This window comes from Canis lupus, chromosome 14, assembly GCF_003254725.2.
Source record: "Canis lupus dingo isolate Sandy chromosome 14, ASM325472v2, whole genome shotgun sequence".
NCBI classification, from domain to species: domain Eukaryota; kingdom Metazoa; phylum Chordata; class Mammalia; order Carnivora; family Canidae; genus Canis; species Canis lupus.
The window spans coordinates 42,493,819-42,516,126 of NC_064256.1; the positions used below are offsets into that span (position 1 = coordinate 42,493,819).

General features: G+C 45.1%; 1 protein-coding gene and 1 long non-coding RNA gene across 7 annotated transcripts in view; one reads left to right on the plus strand and one right to left on the minus strand.

Annotated features, from left to right (window-relative positions):
• LOC112670654 (uncharacterized) overlaps window positions 1–10,772 on the minus strand; it is a 56,113-nt gene extending 45,341 nt beyond the window's left edge. For all 3 annotated transcript variants that reach the window (XR_007402080.1, XR_004804545.2, XR_003143113.3), the window contains exon 1: window positions 10,591–10,772. This is a non-coding gene — a long non-coding RNA (uncharacterized LOC112670654). The remainder of the gene's footprint in view (window positions 1–10,590) is intronic.
• Window positions 8,634–22,308, plus strand: part of WIPF3 (WAS/WASL interacting protein family member 3) — an 83,876-nt gene continuing 70,201 nt past the window's right edge. For 2 of the 4 annotated variants that reach the window (XM_049093761.1, XM_049093763.1), the window contains exon 1: window positions 8,634–8,779. The gene's annotated coding sequence lies outside the window, so the exon portion shown is untranslated. Of the gene's footprint in view, window positions 8,780–11,627; window positions 12,010–22,308 lie in introns of those variants that run through there. The other 2 variants (XM_025464501.3, XM_049093762.1) reach the window with 2 other exon arrangements.

The window sequence follows — 22,308 nt, forward strand, 5'->3', positions numbered from 1 at the left end:
CACACACGGCATTTCCATCCATGTTTCACTGATTCAGTTTGAAGGTTTTAGAACAAAAGATCCACAGGAATGGCTTATCAAGTTTCAAACTGTCAAATTCCTGAATCTTTAGTTTAATTGTTTAACTATTGATTAAAAAAAAAAAAAGCCAAAAAAGCGTTAATGAGATAAACTGTGGAGGAAAAGAATCTGTCAAACTGAATCAGGAAAGGAGACAGCTAACATAACACTTCTACAAAGATAAGTATTATTTGAAAACTCACTGCGCAAATTGTTCACCGAGACCTCCAGCTACTCAAAGCATTTTCCTGGGCTGATCAAGACAAGAGAATGTGTGTGTGCTTTGTTATAGTGCTCAAGGATCCGGGTGTTCCCTTTTCATTCTCCCAGAAAGAGGAGTTGACTGAAGGGTCCCAGGAAGTTTTTCTCTCCTCGGCGATAAAAAACTGGAGGACTGTTAACGGGCCTTTAAAGTGTGTATGATGAGGTGAGCAAAATAAAAACCATGTCTAGCCTCTCTCCTTGATTCTGTGCTGCCCCCAAGCAGGAGAAAGAGCAAGGAGGGTTTGATTCGGCCAACATGAGCTTGGTGCCTTTCCTCTTTTGACTCACTTGTGATTTCACTCCAAGTGACAGATGCAGACTTTTCATACATTCGTGGCTGCTAGCCCTCAACTTCACTCTAAATAAACAACTGGATTTGGAAACCCAGCTGCCCACAAGAGTAATGTCACTTCTGGGTTGACCCATCAAATGAGGAGTGAATGACAACCAAGCTTCAGATGCCTGGGTCCCTGCACTCCTACCACTGGACTATGTATGTAATGACAAGGAAATTCACTTATGAGGTAATGTTAAGTGAAAAAAAGCAGAACATTTGTATGTCCATATGTTGTATTATACGGACAAGTGTGTGTGTATTTCAGAGAAATACATTAAAATATTACCTCTGCTTATCTGTGTTGTAGAATAATTATGAGTTCTTTGCAAATTTTCTTCCTTGTGATTTTCTGTGCTTTCCAAATTTTCTTTATACGGAGCCAAGAGCATACATTACTTTATCATTAAAAAGAACACGCTTAAATAGAACTTGCTTCTTTCTATTTAAAGCAAAAGGAACTTCTAGCATATTTTCCACCTGTTTGCATCTTCTATGTTATAATGTCAGCTGGTTGACAGACGACACAAATTTTGGATGTGTGGAGATACACTCAGAGTTATACCCTGAAATTCCTATGCACTTTTTTCTGGGCTGGACCCTATAGCCTTTAATCTGGCTTCCCTGTTGGGGTTCTGTTCTTCAGCAGACTTCCGGCAAAGCGCCTTCCTCCATCTTCACCATGTACTTCCTGACTATTCGCTTGAATAGCCAAAAAGGATAAATATTTTAGGCTGATTAAAATGAACCTGATTTAGAAGCATCTCTTTTCAAATGTTTTTGGGGGCAGACTTTTATTCTTACTAAGCAGTAGAGAGCTGGTAGGCAAGACCCTTAGATAAGCGTAACATAATGTCTTCCTCCAACCTGATGTTATCTCAGATCAAAATAAACCAGCATTGGAAAGAAAAATAGGAATATCAGTCTTTTTAATTCCAGGGAAACACAGCTAATCTGATACCTGAACTTGTTACCTTATTGATGTGGAAAGAGGAAGACTAAGGTTTCTTTTTCTTTTTTTTTTTCTTTTTTTTTTTTTTTTTTGAGAACTGACTGACTAAGGCCTGGCTGTGTCACCTCGGTGACTGACCTTTCAATCTGAGAAGCTGTCACTCTCCTTTGTTGCCACAAAGTGATAGTTTAACACCCTGTCACATGCCACTCTCTTGTTACCATCTCAATATGCAAAATTCCAGGACTTTTGAAAACAGTTGATTCTTGATCATCCTTGAGAACAGGGTGTCTGTTTAGGCAAAATGGCAGGAAAATTTAAAGCATGTCTGTTTAATCTTGGGCTGCTTTTTTGTTTTAACATTTGAAATGTGTGGCTGTTTTTCAGAAGTTTGCAACATTTTATTTTATTTTATTTTATTTTATTTTATTTTATTTTAAAGATTTTATTTAATCATGAGAGACACACAGAGAGAGAGAGAGGCAGAGACACAGGCAGAGGGAGAAGCAGGCTCCATGCAGGGAGCCTGACGTAGGACTCGATCCCGGGACTCCAGGATTGCCCAGGGCTGAAGGCGGCGCTAAACCGCTGAGCCACCCAGGCTGCCCAGTTTGTACCATTTTAAACAAAATAACAAAGCTACAGAGTTGAGCTCGACTCAGGAATTGCTCTGAAACTGTCTTTCTTATTATATCATTCCATTCCAACCTAGTCCATGATTTCACACCATAAGGGTTAACCTGAGTCCTTTGTCACCAAGACAGAAATAAAGTACCCACTTCAGCTGACTTATCACCTCTAAGCTGTTATCTTTCAGATAGTCCCTGGACAGGGATCCCTGGGTGGCTCAGTGGTTGAGTGTTTGCCTTCAGCTCAGGGCGTTATCCTGGGGTCCTGGGATCGAGTCCCACATCGGGCTCCCTGCAGAGGGGAGCCTGCTTCTCCCTCTGCCTATGCCTCCCTTTCTCTGTCTCTCACGAATAAATAAATAAAATCTTAAAAAAAAAAAAGAATATTCCCTGCACAGATGAGAGAAGGAGGGCCAGATATTTTTTGAATAACTAATTAATCAAACATTTATTGAGTACTGACTTATTATAGGACACCTTATGTGCTAGGTGCTGGTAGTATTGACACAAGGACACCATTTCTGCCCTTAAAGATGTAAGCAAATAATCCAAGAGCTATGACACTGTGATCTGAGTGCTTCAGTACAGATGGAGAAGAAGATGCTAGATATTCAAAAGAAGGGCCCCTGTTCTACACTGAGGGTTCAGAAAGCTTTGCCAAAGTAAGTAGGCATTGATATTGAAGAATGAAGAGGAGTTCTCCAGGTAGTGAAGAAGGAAAAGGTATTCCAAGACAAGGATATGGCTTGGGTGAAGGAAGAGTCAGGAGCACATATGGTGAATCCAAGGGCTTCCAAGTCCTTTGGCATAGCTGGAGCATAATAGGAACAAGGAAGATAAGGAGTGGAAGATGATGTGGGAGGGGCAAATCTTGGAGGCTTTATAAGCATATTAAGTTATTTAGGCCTTATCTTGAGATCAAAGAAGAACAATCGAAGGATTTTGAGCAGGCAAATTAGATGATTAAATTTTCCCTTTAGAAAAATCACTATGGATACAGAGTAGAGAACAGTTGGGAGCAACGGGAAGAACACTGGAGCCAGAGACACCAATTTGGAGATGATGGCACTAGACCAGGCCTGCACTCAAGAAGGTGTCTGGGAGGCAGAATGGACAGGGTTTTGTGATGGATTAGGTGGTGGTGGTGGTGGAAATCAGGGGAAGGTAAGGACGAACCAGGTTTTGGGCTTGAGAGAATCAGTGAGTTACAGTGCCTTTAACAGAAACCAGTAATCCAGAAGGATGATAAATTCCACTTTAAAGGGCTTTAAGTATGACATGGTAGCTCTTATCAGGATGGAGGTTGCATTGGCACAACTACCCAGAGATGGTGATGAGTCATTCCTGTAGTTGTGCATTCACTGGATGTGCTCTGTACCCGGCACCATGCTGGGCAGTGAGACCAGAGTCCTGTGGCACAGGATTCATTTCCTTTCACAATTCTACTCCTTACCAGCCCTGAAACTCTCACGAGCCCATTACCTTTCCATGAGCCCATGAGTTTCCATGTCAACATCTCAAATATGATGATCAAACCCTCAGGTTGTTTGGATGATCATTATGATAATGCTGGGGAAAGCCCTTGGTAAATCGTAATCACTAGAACCTGAATGACGATTTCAACAAGGAAGCTGAAAGCGGAGTGCGCCTTGTAGGTAATGGACCATGTTGGCTACAGAAGAGTCAAGAAACAAGAGGTGAAGAAAACGAATCTTAGCAGTGTGACAGACCCGGATAGAACATGAGAGACTCCTGACTCTTAGAAACGAACAAGGGGTAGTGGAAAGGGAGGTGGGCGGGGGGTTTGGGTGACTGGGTGATGGGCACTGAGGGGGGCGCTTGACAGGATGAGCACTGGGTGATATGCTATATGTTGGCAAATTGAACTCCAGTTTAAAAAATTAAAAAAAAAAAAAAAGAAGTGAGGAAGGGACTCTGAGGGCCCATCATCCCCTTGCTATACCACATTCACTGCCCCCTGCACCCACAGTATATGGGGAGGTAAACCTTGGATAAAGGGAAATACTCTAAAAAAGCTTGGGGGAGTTTGTAAAACTGAGAGCAGTTGTCAGTAACGTCACCCTTTAAAAGATAATTACTTTTAGTTGGTATTTCCAATAAGTACAGGTTAATTTAAAATATGGTACAGTAAAAGAGGTAAAGTTCTTATGTTCCAGTGGCCCTTAGTAGTAAAAAAAAAGGGGGGGGGGGAGTTTCCAATTTTACAAATTTCATAGAATTCGCGCCTCTTGGTATTCTGTTAATGACTCTGAGGCATGGCAGAAATTATTACATTCATTTTGTAGATGAAAGAATTAATATTTTGGGGATCTGACAAGTTAGTGAATATCACATAGCTAGTTGATGAAACCTTGAATCCACATCTTTGGTCTCTGAGATGAAGGTTTTTAATATTATTTTATATATTTACTTAGAAGGGTCAATAGTTCTGAAAACTTTGTGAAATATTGTTTGGCAAATCCCTTCTCAGTTTTTCAAACAACAGGTCTAAGAAGATATTTCAGAGAGTTCCTGGGTCCATTTCCAATTTCTCTTTCCTAAATCTTGAAACTTTCTTCTCTACTGATTCTCTTAACCAACAAGATGCTAGGGTCTCTACCTTCCCTGACTCTTTCTCCTATTCTAGATGTGATTCCCCTTCTCACCTCCTCTTCTTGGCCAAGATTTCTGAAAACACTGGAAGTGTGTTCTACATTCCCCCAGCTTTTCTGTATTTCAACCCACCAAGATCAGTCTTCGCCTTGGCCTAGTGCACTAAACTAGTTACTAGGATAACTCATGACCTCCATTGTCACATGTTCCCTTGAATGTGACATCCATGTAGTATGACACTACTGACCATGCCTTCTCTCTGTCTGGTTTCTGCACCCCTTCTCTCCAGGCTCTTTCCTTATCCTCGCCCTTCTCTCCCCATCTCCCTTGTGGGCTGGCTCCTCTTTCTCTGCCTGTTCAGTAAAGCCCTGTGTTCTCCATATACCTTGACCTTCCAAGATCTCAACCTTTTCGTGTTTGCAGCACATTCTGGAACAGCAGAATTTGTGGAAGCATCATGATGGAATTTAACTGCATTCAAGATAGTGAACTATCCTTTTGTTGCCCTTTGGCACAGTCTAGCTGTTTATTTATTTTTTTAAAAAAAATTTATTTATTTATGATAGTCACACACAGAGACAGAGAGAGAGAGAGGCAGAGACATAGGCAGAGGAAGAAGCAGGCTCCATGCACTAGGAGACCAACGTGGGATTCGATCCAGGGTCGCGCCCTGGGCCAAAGGCAGGCGCTAAACCGCTGCGCCACCCAGGGATCCCCAGTCTAGCTGTTTAATGGCATCACTAGAACTGTAATAAATGCTGCAACAGGAAGTTACACAGGATTATGAGAGCTTATAACAGGAGAAAATGGTCTGGTCAAGATCTAGGTTAAATTTAGTTGAGATCTGAAAAATGAAGGGGAGTTCACCTGGGTGATGTTCTTTACAAAGAGGAAATAGCATGTGCAAAGGACCTGTGACAAGAAAGAATGTTACCTGCTCAAGGATCTGAAAGTAGGCCCACATACTTGGAGTAAAGAGACAGGGGGAGAAGCCTGAGCAAGTAGTGCCGGAGACTGTGAGGGCCTTCAGACAAAGCTCAAGATCTTAGTTGTTACCATCAGAGCAAAGGGAAGTCACTAAACTACAGATAATGGGGGGTTAATAAGATCAGCTTTGGATTTCGAGATAATCTCTCTTGCCACACTGTGGAGAAAGGTTTGGAAGAGAGAAGCTGCATGTTGCAGAGTGACCAGCTGGGAGGCTGCTGTGGGAGCACTGGAGAGAGGTGACACAGGTGCCCCTGGGTAAGACCAGACAGACCCAAGAGACAAACTCCAGCTGGGGGAGAGGTGATGAGGGAAGGGCAGCTGAGGAAGCCGCTGGGTGGTCCAGCTGGACAGGTGGGCAGATGCGTGACACCCAGAACAGGATAGGTTTGGGAGGAAGACCACGAGTGTGGTTTCAGACATGTGGAGTTTGAGGCTCCTGGACCACCAAGCTCCGTCCGTCAGACATTCTCTTCCCTGAAATGGGGTCCCTTCCCCAGTTTGTGACAGGGCAAACTCCAGCTCCTCCATGGAAGCCCAGCCCAGGTATTACTGCCTCCCTCCTTCCCTGAACCAGACAGAGCTCATTGTTTCTTCTCCTCTATTACCCCTCTGTCCAAGGCAAACTCCTCTCTTGCACAGAACTGCAAAACTCTATTTGCAAGCTCATGCCCTCTACTAAGCTGTTTGCTCCCTGGGGGCAGTGCTGGGAATTCATCTTTGTGCCCCAGAACCAGTCCATTATCACCACCTACTAGCTGCTCATAAACACTTGCAGGGTTGATGTGGATACATGTATAAAACATTTACAATTTCTATAGCGCCCTTCTCCCGACAAGCTCAGGAAGTCACAGCAGGTGTAAATACACGTTTACAAGTAGAGGGTATGAAAGGTGAGCTATTTCAGGCACTTGTGAGCAACGGGAGAAGACATCCTGCCCTTCACCCGGTCACTGTATTCATTGGGAGTACATCTGGCTGCAAGGAGCAGAAAACCCAGCCTCAGTGGCTTAAACAAACAGGAACTATTTTTCTCACACAGCGAGAAGTTCAGAGGTGGGCTGTTGCTGCCATTGCTTCGAATGCCCAGCGGTGCCATGCTGACTATTTTTCCCTCGGCCATCCTAGTCATATTGGCCTTGTGGCTTCATGCTCATTGTCTCTTGGTTGTCATCTGGTTGCAGCACCCCTAGGCATCCCGTTTGTGTTCGGGAATAAGGACCATGGGAAACAGAATGAAAGAGCCAGCGGCCTATCCATTCAAATAGCTCCTGCTTGGGCCACTCAGCAGAAGACTCGATGGGTGCTCTCTGGGCTCATGGAAATGTCTTCTCCGCTAATTCATCTTTTCTTCCTTTTGCATTAGAATTTGAGTGGTTACGTGTTTAAGGAGAACAAGCATTAGGGATTCGGAGGACAGTGTCTTGTCTGGTTATGTTTCAGATATTTTTTAAGTAGTGTTCACCTGTGCAAAATCGTTTATGAATTTTAGGTTGAGCAGTTTTTCAGACTGCATACCAATGATCATCTTATTGGTTCTAAAGGAGGAAAGCCAGGCCGAACATGGACAAATAGGCAGGAAGCAAGTACCTCATTGGCTTCCACTGACTGCACATACACCTTTATTCATCTCAATCTAACAGAAACCCATGTTCTTGACAACCCACGAACGACATCCGGAGTGAATTATTTATCCTTGCTGTGAACATGAGTAATTAAGAAACTAGCTAAGGGCTGCGTGGGAACATACGTTGACAGCAGCTCCTCCAGAACCTGAACCTGAAGAGAGGTTGCAGCCCATGTGTGAGATCCTTCCTGTTGTCATTACCTGCTTCTTGTCCTGTGTTCCCGTGCACCTCATAGAAGCCTTGTCAACAGCGTGGAGCACAGGTCTCTCTCCTCCCTCCAGCCCAGAAATTCCTTTCGTGTTAGAGACCCTGCCCCCCTCACCCCCACGCCTTTAGGGCTCTGCAGAGGGCATGGGTTGCGGTCCATGTTCAGACACTGAAGGGCTGAGTGAAGGGTCCGTGAGTATCCTCTTAGCTCCTCCTGTCTGTAGAGAGGTCCAGGCCACGGACGATAGGAAACCCTCACCTAGAGGAACACTCCAGCCTCAGATACAAACTTTGTGCATGCTCCACGGCGCCTGAACCTGAAATGCGACGGGGATTTGCTGGTCACAGCGAGTTCTTCCCGCTCCAACATTTCAGTTTTCAAAACACAGTCTGCTCCCCGTCTCCTAGGCTCCAACTGGGACGGTCTACCTGCCCAGGCCCTGGGCCAGGCCCCTGCACCTGAGCCATCACCTCCTGGGGCGGCCTTGCCCTGACCTCCCCCCAAGTGTGGATCGGGTGCCATCCCCGCTGCCGCACCCTCCCGGTCCTGGACTGTACTTGCCCTGTAGTTTCCCTTCCAGACCGTGAACTCCGGGAGGGCAGAAGGTGACCTGGGTCTCCCCTTTTGTCGCCAGGGTTCCTGACGCCGCCTGGAGCAGAAGGAGGGTTCCAAAGGCCCGGACTAGGTGGGTGCAGCAGCGGCGCGCCCCCAGCGTGGCGATGCCTTAGGCCGGGTCTCCCCGCGGCCGGGACCCGGGACGCGCACCCGGAGAGGCGGGAGGGGCGCGCCGCCGCCGCCGGGACCCGCCCCCCGGGCTCCCGAGCCGCCCCGCCCGCCGGGCCGCGTCCCCGCGCAGGAGCCCGCGGAGCAGGTGGGGCGACGGCCCCGCCCCCGCGTCCCGGCAGCACCAGAGCCCGCGGCGGCCGCGGAGCGGGGCGCACCGAGCGCAGCAGCGAGCGCAGCAGCGGCGGCACCTGCAGCGCCGGGCTGGGGACGGAGCCCGGAGCCCGGAGCCCCGAGCCCGGAGGCGGCGGCGGCGGCGGCGGCGGCGGGGACGTGGCCTGGGGCCTGCGTCCTGTCCGGCCCCCGCACGGCCGGCGGCAGGTAGCTCCGCGGGGCGGGGAGGGGGCGCAGTGGCCCGCGGCGCGGACAGGGGTGCAGCGCGCGCGGGTGCCCGGGCATCTCCGCCCACCCCAGCGCCGCCCGCCGCGCCTTCCGAGCCCAGCCGGGCCCTACGCGGACGGCGGAGGGTCCCGGGTCCCCGCGGGCTTGCCTGGGGACGTCTTCCCCTGACCCGACTCTCCACCGAGCGGCCCCGGCGCCCAGCCTGCCTGGCCTGGCCTCGCCGCCGAGCTCCCCCCCCCCCCCCAGAACAAAAGGCTGGGGTCTCGCTGAGTAGGGGACGGTCGCACGCAGGAAGAGCCGGGGCGGAGTGAAGAAGAGCTGGGACGTTGCAGGGCTGGAGGCGGCTTTGGGGTTGCAGAGGGAGCAAGCCGGTCCGGGAGGTGTGAAGTGACTTGCCCAAGGTCACACGGCTGGTGCGTGCTGCCCTAGCTGGGACCTGCCCGCGGATCTTGGGACTCAGCCCCCAGGGCTCATGTCCAGACCCCCGGGGTCAGTAGTCTGTGCTCCAGCGATTTAGATCTGGACACGCGTACGGGTTTCAGAGTCCTTCGAAGGAGTCAGAGAAGGTGGCAGAGAATGCCCCTCCCTCCCTACCGCCCCCCAGACACGGAGGGATGCGGGGAGCAGGGTGGGGGGAGCGGGCGCTGGGGAAGGGGGTGTGAGGAGCCCCTGTGGGCAGGCAGGCACAGGCTCGCAGGCACAGTGCCTTCCCCTTCCGTGCCAGCCGCGTGGGTGTGCCCGCAGCGGGAGCTGCAGCCTCGTGGGGACGGAGTGTACGCTGCTGCTCACGCTGCTCCCTACCAAGTTCTACGCGGAGCCTCCCGGAGAGCTGTGCCCGGCTCCAGGCTCGCGGGGATGCCCCGGCCGCGTCCCTCACGTTAGAGACGCGTCCTGTGACAGCAGCATTTGGAAGCAAAGTTACTCTGTAGCAGGAAGTAGCGCTGTCACTCGGCCTCCCTGAGAGCCTCGAGTCGTTGGCTATGACAAAATGAGGGCCTTGTCCTGCGTGACCTGTGTGATTCACAAAGTTCATGCCCCTTTTCCAAAATCTTCTATCTCATCAGAAGGAGGATTGGAAGTACGTTTCTCATGGGCAACCATGGTAGTAGTAATCGCTGCAACCCCAACCTCCCCTGAGTTGATTTTTTTTGTTTGTTTGTTTATTTGTTTGTTTGGGTTTGTAACTTTAGGCAAGGCTAATCATGGCAATGTAAGTTAGAAGTGGGGTTGCCTTTGGGCCTTTTACAACAACCTGGACACAAGGGGGGTTTCTGGAATGTGGGAGATGCTCCCTCCCTTGCCTTACTTGTGACTCCACGGGTGTGCACATACAGGTATTTATGAAATCCCTTCCTTGAAATTTGTGCGCTTGGCTTCTGCGTTACCTCGATTAAAAAGTACATAAAAATTTAATGCTGAAAATCCACTCACTGTGGTAGCACACAGATTAGTGTTTTCCAGGCAGTGCATTTTAGAGCTACATTTAAAAACCACAAAAACAAAAACAAAAATAAAATAAAATAAAATAACCACAAAAACCGAATCAGGAAAGAAAAGAAGGACAGAGGAACAAAAGAAAGTTGAGAAATAATGGGAAATGAAATATACGCCGCAGAGGGCTTTGCCAAATGCCTGTGTGAACATCCTCACGCGGAGTCACGGTTCTTTAAGGGAGGTGTTTTACAGATGAGCAAATAAAAAGTCACACACTTTAAAAATGCCTTAAGTGCCTTACCCGGGGGAGCCAGAGTTAAGAACCTGGGGACACAGACTTCAAATTCTGTACATACCACCAGAAGCAGTTCTCGGCCACCTGAAGCCCGGACAAGAGACTTGAAGGTTGGCTTCCTGCCTTGCCCTCTTTTTGTTCCTTTCCAGGAGTCTCTGTTGTTTTCATATAATTGTGCATGTGAGATTGTGTCACAGACTGAAGTTAGCAGCAGAAGGGATGGAGGAAGTGCGTGTGTCTAAGAACATACAGTTTTAGAAACAGGAGAAAGCCAGCTGGCCCAGCCTGCCAACGCTCTTTTTAGGAGATTTATTGTTCAGAAACCATATAGAACAGGTTGTGATTTTGCGGTTACTCACACACACACACAGAGCACGCACACACACAATGAATAATATAACCTAGAAAAGGTATGAGAAGCCAAAATATAATTAACCCTAAGGGAGAAGGCATAAAATTTTCACCAGGCAGGAAGAGTCAACTTTCCTACATCCTAGAGTTTATAAAGATACTTTAACGCTGGAGTAACAACAAAAGCAACTAAAAAGCACACACTACGGAAATAACGGCAGGGGAGACGTTGTTTTCTAGCCCACGTGGTCTAAATGTACATTAAATTTGGTACAGAACTATTTGAAACTTTAAGGTACAGTGACATTATACGTAGAGAGACATCGTATCCTAATGTGTGGTCTTCTAGTGATTTCATATTTCTGCCTAAAATTCAGACCTCAGAGAAGTAGAAGCGTGTTTGTTTTACCAGCCAGTTTCACACTGCAGGTTGAATGTTTGCCTTCTTCTTGCAATTATAAGGATCTGATATGGGTTAAGTGGGGCAGCTAAAGAGGTACCTCTGGGTGACTCTACTTAGCCGAGTGCCATCAAGCATGATTATGCATCATGAAGTTATCTTTAGGCGAGTTTTGCCTTGTCACAGTAGTGTTCCTGCCATCTGGCTGCTGGAATATTTAGAAAGGAATCGTAATGTTTGACTGACTTTGCTGATAGCATGACAAAACAAACTTTGAGAGGGAACTGTTAAATATGAGTTAGGTTTGGTGAGAAAATGATTAGTTACTTCTTATTTAGCCACTGTGCTAAACCGAAGAGAGACGTACTGTTCCCAGCTGATGCTGAGCAGGTGCAGCACATATGTTCTTAACGGCTTCAGCCAATAACGCACTTGAGACTCCCGTTTTGCAATTCTAGTTGGGGCTTTTCCTTAGACCCGTTCAAGTGGGAACCTGACCCGTTATGCGGCAGGGGACTCGTGCAGTTACCTGCCGTTGTTGAAGCGCCAACCAGATAAAGTGAAGCAGAGCAAATGCAGGAAAAATGCCGGGTGGGGCGTGATGTGGACCAGGTACCGTGGAAGATTTTTGAGCGCAACTGGAAGGAATATTCGTCGCGTGTGGGTGATCTATTCCAACAAGACACTGAGTCTGAGATGGTGACATCGAGGGAAGAGTGCTAATGGACTGTAAGTCAGCTCTTAGGGGGTAGCTCAGGGGAGGTAGTAGCCAGCCTCGGTGCTTGAGCTTCTGAGAACACTTGTCCTTATGAGGATTGTGCGTGTGACAAAGCAGGATGCCCAGGCTGCTGTCCACTGTGCCTTAGGAGCTGAAGGCTGACACATCCTGAACACATAGTACATGCCAGGCTAGGCTAAGAGCTTGATCTTAGCCCAAAGATCTTAGCCCAAATCGTCGCAATAGCCCTCTAAAGGAGCTGATTCTTCGTACTCCCGTTATCAACTGTGACATAGACACCAAGGGCTAATCTGGTCCTAAAATGATCCCGTCGCACCCTGCTCTGGTCTGCTATCAGCTCGTTTATGACCCCGAGGCACCCTTTACCTCCCTGACTCCCCCTTTTTGCTCCTGAGCTCCTGAACAGGCAGGTGCTTGTCTGTTTCATCTCTGTTCCCAGAACCTGACCATGCATGGCACATGATGAGTACTGCATGGACGAGTGAGCGAATGAATGAAAACCTCTATGTTCTAAAATCAAAAGTCAATTATTTTTGGATTATCTGCCCTTTTAGCTTCTACTGTCTCATTCCCCTCTGTGGGTGGGGGTCATCAGGCATGACTTTATAGACAAGATGTATAAGAGATATCTCCTTTATTTTTTTTTTTGAGATATCTCCTTTAAAGCTGAAGGATGCTAAGCTCATCCTATAAATTCAGAAGGCCTCAGCTTCTTTTAGAAATTCAATATTATTAGTTCTTTTTTTTTTTGGCGAAATTTTGTAATTCAGAGTAGCTGGGTTTGAGTCATCATTTTTTTTTAAATATTTTTTTTTCAATTTTTATTTATTTATGATAGTCACAGAGAGAGAGAGAGAGGCAGAGACATAGGCCGAGGGAGAAGCAGGCTCCATGCACCGGGAGCCTGATGTGGGATTCGATCCCGGGTCTCCAGGATCGCGCCCTGGGCCAAAGGCAGGCGCCAAACCGCTGCGCCACCCAGGGATCCCGGTTTGAGTCATCATTTATTTGTTGTATGGTCTTGGGCAAATGACTTCTCTGTCCCTCAGTTTTCTCATCTGTAAAACAGACGTAATAATAGTACTTATCTCATATTTAGGGTAGATAACTTAAGATAGGTTCCATGCAGGGACGCCTGGGTGGCTCAGTGATTGAGCATCTGCCTTTGGCTCAGATCATGATCCCGGGATCTTGGGACCAAGTCCCACATCGAGCCTGCTTCTCCTTCTGCCTATGTCTCTGCCTCTCTCTCTGTCTCTCATGAATAAATAAAATCTTAAAAAGAGAAAGAAAGTTCCATACTTAGAACAGTACCTCGTTCATAGCAATGGTCAGTAAAGTAGCTGCTGTCATCTGATGCTTTTAAAAGTTGTTTGCCTTAAATGGTTCCTATCCCATAAAGCATTTGAGGAGTTTACAAAAACAGGTAATAAACATAAAATTAATAACGAATGAAACCAGGGTAAAGAGAATGCACAAATTAGAAAGCAAGATAAAATCAGAGGTAATTTAGAGAATAAGACTCTATCATAAGGTGCAGTTGAGTTTACTATAAAGTCTAGTGTAGTTTCTGGAGAGAAGATTAAAAAATTTGTCAGAGCTTCCCAGTAGCCAAAACAGAGAGGAAAACGCAAATAGTTATTTGATCCACAGTGACCATGAGATAAAAACAGATCAGTTGCACAGTTTTTCCTGGTCCTAAAACCTGGGATAACTTTCTCCTGGCAGGTCTTCAAAGGAATCACTGTTGCCATAGAGATCTAAGTGTTCCACAGGGTCCCTGCCCTGAAGACAATGGAAGTTTTGTGGTAGAAGGCAATAATAAATGTTTCCTAGAACATTATGGACTGCAGTTCCGGAGACATAATCCCAGAGCACAGTCCAGCAAAAGTTCTTCTGTGAAGGGCCAGTGAGCTGTGGTTTGGGGACATGCTATTTTCTTAGCTATGTTTACTGAGGGCCTGGGGGAGTAGAAAGATTCTTTCTTCCACAGATTATAATTCTTGTGAGAGTCATGTGAACAATCCCATCTTTAAGAACATTCATTTTGGCTAAAGCCATTTAAATATACCAGCTCAATTTACCTCCTCCAGAAGGGTGTTTCATGCACATATGCTCATTAATAGGGTTTGTATTCATGAATTTTCTTAATACAGTAGTCCCATAATCTCTGTTTAGCTGCAAATTTTATCCCATTGTCTGGAAGAAAGAAAAATCCAGTACTCAATACTACCTCTTAAGGCCCTTAATGCTTTCAGTACTTCTTGGTAGTAAAAATAAATATCTTGGGGACACCTAGTCAGTGCCAAAGAGCATCTGCCTTTGGCTCAGGTCATGATGCCCGGAGTCCTGGAATGGAGCCCCACATCAGGCTCCTTGCTCTCCCTCTTCCTGTGTCCCTCCCCCTCCTCATGCTCTTTGTCTATCTCTCAAATAAATAAAATCATCTTTAAAAAAGAATAAATATTTTGTTTTTAAATTTTTTTTGGTAGTTGAAATGGTCTTGTCTTTTTTAGTCTCTCTCTGTTATATACCAATATAATACCAATGTATATAATAACACTGATAGATGTGTTAGTTCAAATGTGATTTCTAGCAGTTAAAATTGCATTCAGCTACCAAAACCAACAAAACAAAAACAACATATACATTAGAATCTTTTTTTTTTTTTTAGATTTTATTTATTTATTCATGAGAGACACAGAGAGAGAAGCAGAGACACAGGCAGAGGGAGAAGCAGGCCCCATGCAGGGAGCCTGACGTGGGACTCGATCCCGGGTCTCCAGGATCAGGCCCTGGGCTGAAGGCGGCACCAAACTGCTGAGCCACCCAGGCTGCCCTAGAATCTGGTTTAAACAGATACAAGTTTATTTATCTTGTGGAACTAGACTAGACTCCCAAGAAAGGCAGTCCAGGGCTGATGCAAGGGCCCAAACAGTACTTTCAACTTCCTGATTCACTGTCCTTAACCTGTAGGACCTCATCTTACATCTGGTTGCCTCATGGTCACAAGTTGGCTGCTGCATGTCTAGGCTTAGAATCAGGAAGAAAAGGAAGATGTAAATGCCCAAAGAGTGAGGGCCCTTCCATTAGAGAGGTGTTACCTTTTTATTCAGAAAGTAATACCCTCTTTAGCTACTTCCACCTACATCTTGTTCGCCAGGATGATGTCACAAGATTGCTCAAAATATAAGGGATTCTGAGAAATCAAATATTTTTAGCTGAGTAAATTGCAACTGCTACCACCCCACCCACAAATTAGGGGTTTTGCTATGAGGAAGAAGAGGGAATGGCTATTGAATAGGCAATTAGCATTATCAGCCACCTGACTTACTGCCATTATTAGCCACGTCCCTGACTTAATTAGAAATTACAGAAGGCAACTCAGTAGTTTAAAATGTTACGCATTTCCAGATCTTCATACAATTAGCATGAGAGAATGAGACATACCCAACTGCCTTATGTGAAGATTCCTGAATCACTATCACCAGGCCTGATTCTTTCCTAAATTTCAGATCTAAATTTCCATTTGTCAAAAGCATCTCAGATGCTCCAAATTAAATCCCCTTCTCCCTGCCCATCTATGCCCCTCCGACCACAAACACACTTTCTCCTGTCTGCTTATTTTAACACTAGATTGTCTCGGCCAGGAGCACTAGGGTTATCCTGGGCTCATACTGCTGATACCCATTCCAGACATCCAAACTAATATTCTTGGTTCTATCCCATTTACCGTGATTATAATTCAAATAAATATCCATCCTCACTCAAGTGGATCCCCAAATTGCTCTACCCATTTGCTGCTTTTCCCTATAATTCACTCTCCACACACAGGGCCCCCAAGGTGCTGTTTTTAAAACACAAGTATCTAACATCTTTCCTGTCTTTAACAGCCTACAAAGTAAGGCTCTGTGAGCACCATGCTGGCTGGGGCTGGCTGCCGCACACCCCATGCATGCACTGGTGGCAAAGCTTTGCTCATACCCTCCTCACTCCCTTCAACCATGGAAGGCCTGCTTCAGAGGTTTCTTATGCTTTTTACGTATCCATCACCCATGGAACCAATTAATTCATGTTTCCAAAACACTACATATTTGTATTAATATTTTTTTTTAATTTTTATTTATTTATGATAGTCACAGAGAGAGAGAGAGGCAGAGACACAGGCAGAGGGAGGAGCAGGCTCCATGCACCGGGAGCCCGATGTGGGATTCGATCCCGGGTCTCCAGGATCGCGCCCTGGGCCAAAGGCAGGCGCCAAACCGCTGCGCCACCCAGGGATCCCTGTATTAATATTTTTTGCCCTGGATTCTGTTTTGCCTGATACTAATCACACTGCACCAATTGTTTTTTGTAACACAGCCTTCTTGGGTTATAATTCACATATCATAAAATTCATTCTCTTAAAATGTGCAATTCAGTGGTTTTTGGAATATTCAGAGTCACGCGACCATCACTATCATCTACTTTCCGAACATTTTAATCACCCTAAAAAGGAACCCACTAGTAATCACTCCTCACCTTCTGTCTCCTCAGCCCTGACAACCACCAATCTCCTTTTTACTTTTATGGATTTACCTATTCGGGATATTTCGTATAAATAGGACCATACAGTATGTGGCCTTTTGCAATTGGCTGGCTGGGTTGCTTGCTTTCCTTCCTTCCTTTCCTTCCTTTTTTCTTCTCTTCTCTTTTTCTTTTCTTTTCTTTCTTTCTTAAGATTATTTATTTATTTGAGAGAGAGAGCAAGCATGAGCTGGAGAGGAGGGTCAGAGGGAGAGGGAGAAGCAGCCTCCCTGCTGAGCAGGAAGCCTGCTGCGGGGCTCTATCCCAGGATCTTGGGATAACTGACTGAGCCACCCAGGTGCCCCTGGATTGGCTTCTTTCACTCAGCATAATGATTTTGGGGTTTATCCATGCTATAGCTTATATCAGTCTTTCATTCATTTTGTTGCCAAATAATATTTCATCCCACAGCCATTTTGTTTATCCACTCATAAGTTGATAGACATTTGGGTTCTTTCTACATTTTGGCAATTATGAACAATGTTACTGGAAATACTCATGTGGAAGTTTTGGTGTGGGCTTAAGTTTGCATTTCTCTTGGGTAGATACCTGGGAGCGGAGTCAGTGGGTCCTATGATAACTGTTGGACATTTCAAAGAACTTTCAGACTTTTCCAAAGTAGCCACACCATTTTGCATTCCCACCAGCAGAGTACAGTTAGCTCTGCCAAAGGGAGGAGGATCTCCCTGCAGAGCAGTGGGCACCTGAGAGTGTTTTAAAGGATCAGTAGGAATTTTTCAGGTGTCAAAGGCTGTCATACACAGCCTGAATAACATGGACAAAGACGCTGAGATAGAAAAGGTATGTAAGAAGATGTCACAGATGTGGTGTGGGTGAAGTATAGGATGCATAGAACAGAGTGGAAAACGAGATGTAGAAATTGCCTCCATGGAAAGGGGTATGTGGTAAAGCAGGGAATGATGCCCCTTGGCCTGGGAGGTACACCCTATGGTCACTTGGCTATCACTGACCTGTGCTTGCTGCCATAGGAAAGGATCAGCCTGGTGAGGGATGATGGCTCCTTGCCACCGACTGTTTGAGGTTCTAGCAGAACGTCAAGGTGGACAAGAGACTACAGGGGCCACAATCTGCGTGGTCCTTTTCTGGCCCAAGCCAGAGCAGTACAAATAAGGTGAAAAGACTTAAAGTCTCAGAAGTGAAACTTGAAAAGGAAGGATTTATCTTGTAGCCTTGAACCCTGTGCCACCTCCTGTCTTCACATTATTTCCTCAGTGGTTCTCAAAAAGTCATTTTCAGGAGGGTTCACCATCCTAAGTGAAAAGTTACCACCTTAGCCTTAGAGAGTAAAAAACGCCCTCATCATAAAATCTAGTGTCATCAAATAAATTAAGGAAAGAGGTGGTAATTTATTGTGTAAAATGACTCATTATTTTATAATGTCGATTACGGGTTTCCATTGCATAATAAATTCCTTTTGTATACTTAAAGCATTCCTTGATTTTCCAAAATTAGAGATGCCATTTTGCAGAAGCATAACAGTTATATGAAATGAGGCTTACTTATAAATGTGTGATTAATATTATGTATTTTTAATTAGCCTCGTTCTTCTTTTAGCTCGTTCAAAGGCAGCAAAAAAAAAAAAAAGACAGGAAATCAATATTTTCTCCTTTCAGCCTTGGGAACTGCACACACAATGATTTTCGTCACAGTTAGCTATAATTTAAATACCGGAGTCAATGATAAATATAATCAATATTTCCATTTTTCCCTTTGCCAAATATGTCCAAAAACCATAGAACGTTCAATGAATGACCTGGGAACAAATTTGTGTTTCAGTTAAGAGTCTTATAAAAGGAAACTAATTTATGAGCTCATTGTAGGTATGACTTGCTAGGTTTCATATTAGATTGTGGTTAATGTATATCTTAATTTTAGAACTCACGTAGACAAGACTATATTAACCCTTTCAGCATTTCACCAGATAATTAACTACAATGTCCGATCAGACCTGAGCAGATTCAGCTTCAGGAACTATTGTCATCAGGGCGGTGTTTCCCAGGTGTTAGAAATCCTTCCCATCACCTCGGTGAGAGTGAATGGACACTCGGTGTGGTTTCCCTTTCACGCTTGTGTGTCAGTTCCAATTCTCATAAGTATGAGAATCCATCCAGCAGGCTGGATCCATTCGTGGATTAAATGAGTCTATAGAAAAAGAGCCTTTCAGTAAAGGACACAGTGTCCCAATGGTGTAGGGCAGAGAATTTCAGCAGCCTTGATATTCTGCAACAGAGCTTTACAAACTTGAGCAGGCATAAAATCACTTGTTGAGAAGATTCTCCCAAAGATTCTAATTCAGGAGGTCTGGGATGGACACTGTGCCTTGCTTACATATTTCCACATTCTAGAACTACTCAAAGTGTGGTCTCCAGACCAGCAGCGTTGACCTGGAAGCTTGTTAGAAATACAGAATTTTAGGACCCACTCAAACTACTGAATGAGAATCTACATTTTCATAAGATCCACCCCCCCACCCCCACCGTGATTCATTCTCCATTAAAGTCTGGGAAGCATCACTGTAGATCAGTTTCCCAAAGCACAAAGGCTTAAGTATCACCAAGGAAACATGAAATGCATTGAAATGGTATATAGACAACATTTTAACAATGATTACATTCACTTTTTTATTACTTTCTATTTATGTATGACTTTCTATATACATTATGGAAATGTATATAGACAACATTTTAACAATTATTGCATTCGCTTTTTTATTACTTTCTATTTATGGAAGATGATTTTGGTTTTCCATTTATAGCGATAATTTAAAGTTTCTTCTGCAAAATAAATGTATCTAGCTAAAAGAAAGTTCAGGTGGTATGGGATGTGACAAAAACTATAAAAGCCTTTTATAAATTTAAAATTTTTTTTATTTTAAATTCTTTAAATTCAATTTTGTTAAAATATACTGTATTACTAGTCACTGGGGTAGAATTTACTGATTCATCAGCTACCTATAACACCCAGTGCTCATTCCATCAAGCGCCCTCCTTAATGCCCACCACCTAGTTTTCCCATCTCCCCACCCACCTCACCTCCAGCAACCCTCAGTTTGTTTCCTAGAGTTCTGCATCTCTTTTGGTTTTCCTCCCTCTCTATTTTTATCGTATTTTTCCTTCCCTCCCCCTGTGTTCATCTGTTTTGTTTTTTAAATTCCACATATGAGTAAAATTATATGGTATTTGTCTCTCTCTGACTTACTTCACTTAGCATAATACCCTCTAGTTCCATTCACCTAGTTGCAAATGGCAAGATTTCATTTTTTCCCGTGGCTGAGTAATATTCCATTGTGTTTGTGTGTGTGTGTGTGTGTGTGTTGTGTGTGTCTATATATATACCGCATATTCTTTTCTTTTTTTTTTTCTTATGATAGTCACACAGAGAGAGAGAGAGAGAGAGACAGAGACACAGGCAGAGGGAGAAGCAGGCTTCATGCAGGGAGCCCTACGTGGGATTTGATCCTGGGTCTCCAGGATCGCGCCCTGGGCCAAAGGCAGGCGCCAAACCGCTGCGCCACCCAGGGTTCCCTATACCACATATTCTTTATCCATTCATCTGTTAATGGATATATGGGTTCTTTCCATAGTTTAGCTATTGTGGACATTGCTGCTATGACATTGGGGTGCAGGTGCCCCTTTGATCACTATGTATCCTTTGAATAAATACCTAGTAGTGCAATTGCTGTGTCATAGGGTAGCTCTATTTTTAACTTGTTGAGGACCCTCCTTCCTATTTTGCAAAGTAAAACCCATGTGTTTTTAAGTGACTTAAGTTAGCTTGGGCTTAAGAGCATGGACTCTGGAGACAGACACCCTAGGTTTGAATGCCAGCTCCTCCGCCAATTCATTGTGTGACTTTGGGAAGATTTCTTAACCCTTCTGTGCTTCAGTTTCCTCATCTGAAGTATGGGGACAATTGTAGCGCTTAATCTGATTGGGCTGTTGTGGGGCTCAAATCGGTTGATATACAAAGAGCCTTAAGAACAAGATCTGATACATAGTAACAGCTATCACAGAGCTAACTTGTTTTACTATTCTCCAGAACATAAATGGTCAAGGATTTTTTTTTAACCTGTGTTTTTTATTTCCCCCTCCCCATGTCCCCTGCTTCCCTGCTTATTCAGCCCAACGTGCCCCAACTCCCCCAAAAGGCTGAATATTTCCAGGACTTTTATACCATTGAGGAGAGTGAGGGTATCAATTTCCATTTGGCCTAAACCAGGACAATGTTAACTAGGAGAGGTGACGTGTGGGATGTGAGATCTTATGGGTGGGAATTCCCAAGAGAAGGCTATGCCCAGAGCATTCACTCATCACACAATGAGGAAGGGACAGCAGAAAGTGAACACTCTAAATCATTTTCACTGTCACCAGGAGAGGTTTTTTTTTTTTTTTCTTTATTATTTTCCTTATAGCTTTGGCAACTTTTTTTTTTTTTTTTTGGCAACTTTGCCATGTGTTTTTCTTTCTTTCTTTTGTTTTAAGATTTTATTTATTTATTTGGCACTGAGAGAGAGAGAGCGAAAGACAGCACAAGCAAGGGGAAGCAGCAGGCACAGGGAGAGGGAGAAGCAGGCTCCCCACTGAGGAGGGAGCCCCACATGGAGCTCCATCCCAGGACCCTGGGATCATGACCTGAGCCGAAGGCAGACACTTAACCAGTTGAGCCACCCAGGTGCCCCTATCTTTCAAGAAACCTTTTATTTGTGCCTTGTATGCTCATGGGCCTGTGGGTTGTGATTTCCTGGCCACAAGACACCTTTGATAACTAAATGATAGACAGAGCTGTAGTACCCTGCTGAGACCATCATGTGAGCAGTTGTTTGTCACCTGGGGCTCCTTCACCTTTATTAGTTCAGAGGTGAGAAATCTCTGCCTGGCTCCCTCATTTCACAGCCAAATAAGAGACTCAATGGGACAACGACACAACATAAAAAGTCATGAGTGCACAGAGAAGTTTATTTTCAGATTCCTACTGAGATGTATTTTAAGAACCAGCACAAGGAACTTTTGTCAAATAGTAGCAGTAACCCTTCTTGCTTATATTTTAAAAATAGGTACACATTCTACTTGTCAACAACTGTAATCTGACAAACTACTCTTGGAAGGAAAAAAAAAGGAGCGTATAGTTTAGTCAAAAGCAACTAGTGTGTAAACTTGTTTACCATAAGCGATTTCTCTCTGATAAAGCTCAGTTGGTGTACATATACATAGAGAACTTTTTATTTTAACAAGCTAGGCAAGCCCACTCCACATCTATTTCTGAATCAGGTGCGGAAGGAAGGAAGGATGGGAGGGAGGGTTCATCACCCACCCCCACACTCCCAACCCCACTAGCTCCTGGTAGAGAGGTTGTATTATGGCAGCCCATGGATTCTGTATGACCTGCAGGTATGTTCTGTTGGCCCAGTGATTTTAAAAACACTTTTTGAATTAGTTACCGACGTTTCAAAACTGGGCTTCACACCAAAATCTGGATTTGGGGCTTTGGGGGGAAAACCGAAAGGATGTGGCCATACTGGGTTTGCATTCCCACTGAAGGGGGGCCTCCAGCTGCAGACCCACGCTGTCACTCCTGTGAGCCAGGGCCCCTCCACACCTTGTCCTTCCACTGTTGTGACCACTGAGTCACAAATCAGCTCCCTGCCTGCAAGGGATGCTGGGAAAGGGAGCTCCTGGCTTCTGGCTGAGGGGGCCAGGACTCCT